Consider the following 7713-nt stretch of genomic DNA (forward strand, 5'->3'; position numbering starts at 1 on the left):
CNNNNCTTTGGGAGGCCGAGGCAGGTGGATCATCTGAGGTCAGGAGTTCAAGACCAGCCTGGCCAACATGGGGATAAATAAATAAAATATATTTATTTATAATAAATAAATAAAATATATCAATGCAATGTGGTACCCTGGGGTTAGGACCCTGGCCCAGAAAAAAGGACATCCGTGGGAGAACCGGGAACTCCAAATAAAGTCTGGAGTTTGGTGAACAGTAACATACCCACCACATCAGTTTCTTAGTTTGTCAAATATACTGCGTGATGTAAGATGTTAACAATGGAGAGAACCAGGAACTGGGTGAGGAGCTCCCTATACTAACTTTACAACTTTCTTGCAAATCAAAAATTATGCCAAAATTGAAAGTTTATTTAAATACCTTCAGGGATCACACTTATGAATGAGCCAAATAGGTGTTGGGGCTCAGGACACACCACCCCAAAATGACTGTAGGAGACTGGAATATGTCACCTCAGGATCCACTTCTTTGGCATATTTCGAGCTGATTATTATTAGAAACTGCAGACACAGGAGTAGCTCTGAAAAGCTGTCCTTTGATATAATAAATTGAAATCTACAGGTTGAGTATCCCAAATATGAAAATCCAAAATCTGAAACATTTTGAACACAGACATGATGCTCAAAGGAAATGCTCATTGGAGCATTCTGGATTTTGGATTTTTGGATTAGAGATGCTGAACCAGTAAGTAGAATGCAACATTTCAAAATGTGAAAAAAATCCAAAATCCGAAACAATTCCGGTCCCAGGCATTTCAGAGAAAAGATACTTGATCTGTGTAAACTAAAGTGACTATCATAGGACCTTCATCAACCAGGGAAAATCTTTTCTTTTTTTCTTTTTTTTTTTGAGACAGAGTCTCATTCTGTGGCCCAGGCTGGAGGGCAGTGGTGTAATCTCAGCTCACTGCAACCTCCGCCTCCCAGGTTCAAGTGATTCTCGTGCCTCAGCCCCCTGAGTAGCTAGGATTACAGATGCCTGCCACCACATCTGACAAATTTTTGTATTTTTAGTTGAGATGGGGTTTCACCATTTTGGTCAGGCTGGTCTTGAACTCCTGACCTCGTGATCCACCCACCTTGGCCTCCCAAAGTGCTGAGATTACAGGCATGAGCCACCAGGCCCAGCTGGAAGATCTTAACTTAGGAGAGGAGATTGAAAGTCGACACCTGGTCACAAGCTATCACCTGTTCTTCTGAGGGCTACTCTGAGACAACTTTCATCATTCAAGAGACTTTTTATCTGCATAACAAGGCAACCTTTGTTCACCATACATTTCCTCCCCTCACCCTTCTGTATCCTAGCACCACCTCCCTCCAGGAGCCCCAAGCCCCTATTCCTTTTTCTGTTTTTATTTGGAGACAGGGTCTTGGTCTGTCACCCAGGCTGTAGTGCAGTTGTGCTATGTCAGCTCACTGCAGTCTCAACCTCCTAGGTTCAAGTGATCCTCTTGCCTCAGCCTCCAGAGTGGCAGGGATCACAGGCATAAGCCACCATGCCAGGCTAAGTTTTGTATTTTCTGTAGAGACAGGGCTTTGCCATGTTGCCCAGGCTGGTCTGGATCTCCTGGGCTCAAGCGATCCGCCTGCCTTGTCCTCCCAGAGTGCTGGGATTACAGGCATGAGCCACCACGCCCAGCCACTTATTCCTTTTTTGTAGCTCAGGCACACTATATAAATGTAAATCATCTGACCTTGCTTTGAGTTTCACTTTCTGTGGGACTCCCACATTTATGCATGGAAAAATTTGTATGTATTTTTGTCTGTTAATATATCAATCATCAGTTTATTTCATAGACTCAATTATGGTACCTTCAGAAGGCAGAAAGAAAGTCTTCCCTCTCCCCTACATAGGCCAAGAGTAAGAAAAACTATAAGGTGAAATGAAATAGGCAGGTCTTACCCCAAAGCACTCAAGTTCAATTAAAAAAAAAAAAAAAAAAATGTGAGTGCTTTGGGGTGAGGCTCACGCCTGTAATGGCAATACTTTGAGAGGCCGAGATGGATGGATCACTTGACTCCAAGAGTTTGAGACCAGCCTGGGCAACATGGCGAAACCCTGTCCCTCTACAAAAAAAAAAAAAAAAAAAAAAAACCACTAAAATTAGTGTGGTGGCTGAGATGGAAGGATGGCTTGAGCCCGAGAGGGAGGCTGAGGCTGCATGGAGCTGTGGTTACGCCACTGTACTCCAGCCTGGGCAACAGAGCAAGGCCCTGTCTCAAAAAACATATAAATAAATAAAGTATATTTTGGTTAAATGCCAAAGATTAAGCGGGAGGAAAAGGAGAGTTTCTGATACTTCTAACTGATGAGGTGAAAAATAAAAAATAAAACAAAATAAAAAGGTACCTAGAATTTCAGCAAAAGAACAGGTTTTGAAGGAACCTCCCAAACTCTGTCCAGCTGAATGCATCTTTACACCTGTCCACAAGTCTGCACTCCCCTCAAAAGGTATTTCTCAGCTTCCACAAAGGAAGGATAACAAAATCGAGCTCACAGAAGTAGAGAAAAGAACTGGAGGTTACTGGAGGTTAGAAAGGGGAGGGGAAGGCCGGGCGCGGTGGCTCAAGCCTGTAATCCCAGCACTTTGGGAGGCCGAGACAGGCGGATCACGAGGTCAGGAGATCGAGACCATCCTGGCTAACACGGTGAAACCCCGTCTCTACTAAAAAATACAAAAAACTAGCCGGGCGAAGTGGCGGGCGCCTGTAGTCCCAGCTACTCGGGAGGCTGAGGCAGGAGAATGGCGTAAACCCGGGAGGCGGAGCTTGCAGTGAGCTGAGATCTGGCCATTGCACTCCAGCCTGGGCGACAGAGCGAGACTCCATCTCAAAAAAAAAAAAAAAAAAAAAAAAAGAAAGGGGAGGGGAAGAGAGGCTAGAGAGAGGTTGGTTAACAGGTACAAAGTTACAGTTCAATGGGAGAAAGAAGTTCTACTGTTCTGTAAACTGTAGGGTGAATAGGGCTAACAATGATTCTGTCTATATTTTCAAATAGCTAGGAGACTTCTGAATGTTCACAACACAAAGAAACCATAAGTGTTTGAGGTGATGAACATGCCAGTTACCCGTTGATCAATTACACACTGGAGACATGTATGAAAATATCACTCTTTATCCCATAAATGTGTATGATTATTATATGTCAACTAAAAATAAAAGAGAAAATGGTCAATGGCTTTTTAAAGGGTTTGAAAATAAGAGCAAGATATAGTGAAATATCTATTTTACTCACAACGGAAAAAAAAAAAAAACTCCCCACAAAACTTTAGCCACATGTGGGTGGCAAAGTCTTCTAAAAATACAACCTCAAGCTGTGTATAGAACTGTTTTCTACATTTGGGTATCAGATCAACACATAAAAGGGCAAGGCCTTCAGAAAGATAAAGCGGCTTTTTAACCACCAACTTAATCCTCGAAGATCGATTCTTCCAGAAAGAAAAAGGAGAAATATTCAATTCTACTCTGGTCCCCACCTCCCAGCCCCCAGAAAAGAAACACTAAGCTACATGCATGAATATGTATATCGCAGAAATGACCCCAGAATAAAAAAGGGATTCCTTGGGCAAAAGAGGGGCACTCACATGCAAATTGTCAGGTCTCCTAAGAAAATAGCCTAGTTTGTAAACAAGATAGAGTACCAGCTGCGAGGGTCAAAAAGGTCTGGTCTTTTAGGTTCTCTGGAGAAAAACGTTATTTCCAATAATGTGAGCACAGTGGATCCTGACTATAATCAACCCTCAGGAACTATCCAAATTGTATACTTATTACATTGAATATTGCCTAAAATTCTTAAACTAAGGACCGTCGCCTGGCAGGTTTTAAACTATGATTCTGCAACATGGTTTTTGTCGTCATGGAATTTAACCTGCCTGTCATTCCTGAAAATGTTCAAGGTGAATGGTACGTCTTAAGCCATACATGGTTAAGCAGGAAGGATTTAGACAAAAGGGGAAACCCGGACCTCCAGCTCTCTTTGGGAAAGGAAGCGAGAAATTGGCCTTCGGTTACTTGATCCCAAACAAATTCTAATTTCAGTAGACCTCAGCTAAAAGTACAGAAGCTCAGAGTGAAATATTTCAGAGAAATGTGTGGCAATTCCATCTTCTGAGTTCAGGCGGTTTCTGCAGGGCGGTATGTCCCTCGAGTCAAAGATAAAGTTACCACAATCTTAAAGCCAAGTTCAAGCATGGCGTAACGACAAATCATAGTGATTTGTGGAATGGAAAATGCTTCCATCAGGGAGCTGGGCTGCTCCCCCACAATCAGAGTGGGCAATTTTCCTCTGGATTCTGGGTGAAACCACACGCCCAGTTTCCACATGAATGACGGGTTTTCACCAAACAGTGCAATGAGATCATTAATAAGATTGAAACTGCATTAGGACACAAAATTGTATGAACCCTGATGACAATTTCACAGAAAACAGGCACAAAGACAAAAGATAGAAGCCGCCCGATAAGGAGAGCCAGTGGTAGTTGTTTCATTCCGACTATGAGATTATGCCTTTCTTCTTTATCTTCCATACTTTCTTTAATTTTTTTTAATAAAAAATTTCAAACTATCAGTGCATCATTTAGGAACAACCTCATGAATTCAAGGTTAAGGCAAGTCATCATTAAGCTCTTAAACCTACCTGAGGCACACTGTCAATTATTTCTAAGTCTCCATGAGCTAAATAGCTTAACTTCTCCAACATTATTTTCTCTGAAGCCTCCAGCTTTGGATCCTGGTATATAAACTCCTACCTACTACGAGGTGAGCAGAGAATTACCATCACACAGACAGCTTCCAGAATGATTCCTTTCTTGTGTCCATGCCTTAAACTCTATGAAATTACACAATTCTTCTACTGACATAACCTGCAGCCAAGGGACAACTTCATTAGCTACAAAGCCGTTGTCACCGGTGTCCAGAGAGTCAATCAACACGGGCTCAAACAAGATGAAATTATGAGGACCCTGGAAAATGCCACTTGACCTCAAATAACAATTCTTAGGCAAGTAAACATTAATCAAGTTCAGAACAGACCATGGGTGGCCAAACGCGCCCGGGAGATGTCAAAAATGTGTGTGCTAAAGAAACACAGAACTAAGGAAGTCTATTTACCTGATAGACCGCCTCACCCACGGGGCTATTTTCACTGCCATAAAAGCGAAAACAAATAGAGGACAAGTCACGGTGCCAAGAATCCAGGACTTCCTCTTGCAGATCCTCTTTTTTCCACCCTCACTGTAGCTCTGGGGAAATTCCTCTTCAGTGGGAGAAGTTCAAATCACAAAACGGCACCAGCCCATTCTCAAAGTCCTATTACACACCTCTGAGCAGTAAGGATGGGTAATGCCAGCAAAACATGCACTGTTTATTTTCTTGAAAATTCACTTAGGCTGGAAACGCCTTCCAGCTCCTTCCTCTCAGTGGATTTTCCATTTACTGTCTTCAACCACCTGGGCTTGGCTGTACCTCCTCCACAGCTCTGCTGAGACCCTCCTGTTTGTTTGAACTATGTCCACATGTTCCTTCTGCCACATGTGCTCAGGCCTCAGTTTTCCCATGAAACTTTCTCTAACTCAGCTGCCTCCTTTCCACTGCTCTCAAGCCCTTTCCAGAGTTACAAGGGCGTTAGCTAGCACCAACTTTTTCGCCTGTGTGTACTTCTACTTTCTACCCATTGTGTAAACCCCTCAGGACCAGGAGCCATTCTTTTGCATCCTTTACATGGCAAGGGTAGCGCTTTATTTCTCAACAGCCAGCCCATAAAAGGAACAGAAACAACAAAAAAGGAAATGGATTCACCAAAGACAGTGAATTACACTTCAATGTAGTATTTTACAGATTTAAGAAATTGACCAGCTGAGGTAGCTCACACCTGTAATCCCAGCATTTTGGGAGGCCGAGGCAGGTGGATCACTAGAGGTCAGAAGTTCGAAACCAGCCTAGCCAACATGGCAATACCCTGTCTCTACTAAAAATGCAAAAATTAGTTAAGCATGGTGGCACCCAACTGTAATCCCAGCTACTTGGGAGGCTGAGAAACGAGAATTGCTTGAACCCGGGTGGGGGGTTGAGGAGTGTGGGAAGGGTTAGAGGTTACAGTGAGCCGAGATCGCACCACTGCACTCCAGCCTGAGCAACAGAGTGAGACTCTGACTCAAAAAAAAAAAAAAAAAGAAAGAAATTGATTCTACGTCTTAGATCAATCACCCAGTCACTTAATCTGTGACATTACAAGATACTTTCTCAAATGTGAATAAATGCATCTATTATTCATGCCTTAAAGTAACAGGAAAGAGGAAGATGGGCCTCCCTCATGGTAGATTACAATTAAATGTTTCTTAGACAGTTTGGTGCACATTTAGTTGCCAGAGCAAGGGCTGGTGGAGAAGAAAGCCAAGTGCAACATGGGTGTTACTCAGTGCCAGGTAAAGCAAGTCACACGCCATCTAGATTCTGCTCCAACTGATAAAACCAAAACACTGGTGGCACTTCTCTCTGCAGACATCTGGGTTAGTCCTAAATAGGAAGTCCTAAAAAGAGTCACTCTGAGAAGGCAGGAAGTGAGAGGGCAGATGAGGCAGTCAAGCACACATTAAGGCAAATCATGGCTTTCCTAAAGAGGATCCCAACCTGGGCTTCAGGCAGTCTTTGAACCAGCACCAGTGCACCAGGCCAAGGGGAGGAAGGTATCCTCTTTGGGAAGACTGGTAGGAGCTTGGAAGGTCCGGTGGCTTCCTGAAACTGGATTTCCCAGTGACCACTGCTCAGTCCAACAGCCAGTGACATCAGCTCCACTGTGGGAAGTAGAAAACCAGCGAAGGTCCAACTAGCCAGGTCCCTGAAGCATGAATGGCCCTTCCAGAACACACACCTTTCCCCTGTCACCTCCTCTCCCTGACCCTGAAGAGCTTTGGGAACACCACCAACTGACCACCTAGATCCACAGTGACCTGCAAATCAGAGCGGGGAGGGTATTTACCTAGCTTGGCAGGGAGGGGCGAGGTCCACTGCTGCCACCAGTCACCAGCTGGTCCCACCAGCACCTACCCAGCACCAGCGGTGGACGGTGAGCGGCGTCTGGGCCCAGAGCTGGGTGCCATCAACAGTGAGAGGACCCCTGCGCTCGCGGGGTGCCCACCTTACCCCGCGGGGAGGGGTCAGGCCTAGGGACCACGGCCCGCTTCGCTGATTTTCACCTCCCCAGGGTCTCCCAGGGGCCTCTGGTGTCCGTCCCGGATCTTGCGCGAACTCGCGGGGGCAAGGGGAGAAACGTGGGCACCCGCGCCCCTAGAAGCCAAATGTATGCAAACAGCATTCCGGAATTCGTTGGGGTTTTTTTGTTTGTTTTGGTTTTGTTTCTGAACCCCCGGGGGATATTTCTGGAAATCTCAACCTGAGTCACTAGAGCGAATCGCGCCGTTTTCTAAAAAGCCCAGGGGCCGTCCTCTCCCCGTAGGGGGTCGCGGCCGGCCGCGAGGGGCGCTTGTTCGGGTGGGGGCCGGACGACCCCGCCACACGCGATCGGGCCACTCCGGGGCGCAGGAAATGAACCTAGCCGGAGACGCGGCCGGGACCAGGGCTGGGAGACCGGACCCCGCCCCGGCCCGGCCCGGCCCCTACGCCCTCCGCTGTGCCTCGATGCCCGCAACCCGCCCGGCGCCCCCCGGCCTCCCGAGAGCCCCAGCCAAGGGC

The 7713-nt window shown here is 45.9% G+C and overlaps 1 protein-coding gene across 4 annotated transcripts in view; it reads right to left on the reverse strand.

Annotated features, from left to right (window-relative positions):
• LITAF (lipopolysaccharide induced TNF factor) overlaps window positions 1–7713 on the reverse strand; it is an 82708-nt gene that overhangs the window by 32618 nt on the left and 42377 nt on the right. The window contains exon 1 of one of the 4 annotated variants that reach the window (XM_017890684.1): window positions 7001–7264. The exons of 1 other annotated variant lie outside the window; for it this stretch is intronic. The gene's annotated coding sequence lies outside the window, so the exon portion shown is untranslated. Of the gene's footprint in view, window positions 1–5133; window positions 5273–6651; window positions 6804–7000; window positions 7265–7713 lie in introns of those variants that run through there. 2 more of the 4 variants (XM_017890683.1, XM_017890686.1) reach the window with 2 other exon arrangements.

This window comes from Rhinopithecus bieti, unplaced genomic scaffold (assembly GCF_001698545.2).
Source record: "Rhinopithecus bieti isolate Rb0 unplaced genomic scaffold, ASM169854v2 scaffold_19459, whole genome shotgun sequence".
In the NCBI taxonomy this organism is placed as follows: domain Eukaryota; kingdom Metazoa; phylum Chordata; class Mammalia; order Primates; family Cercopithecidae; genus Rhinopithecus; species Rhinopithecus bieti.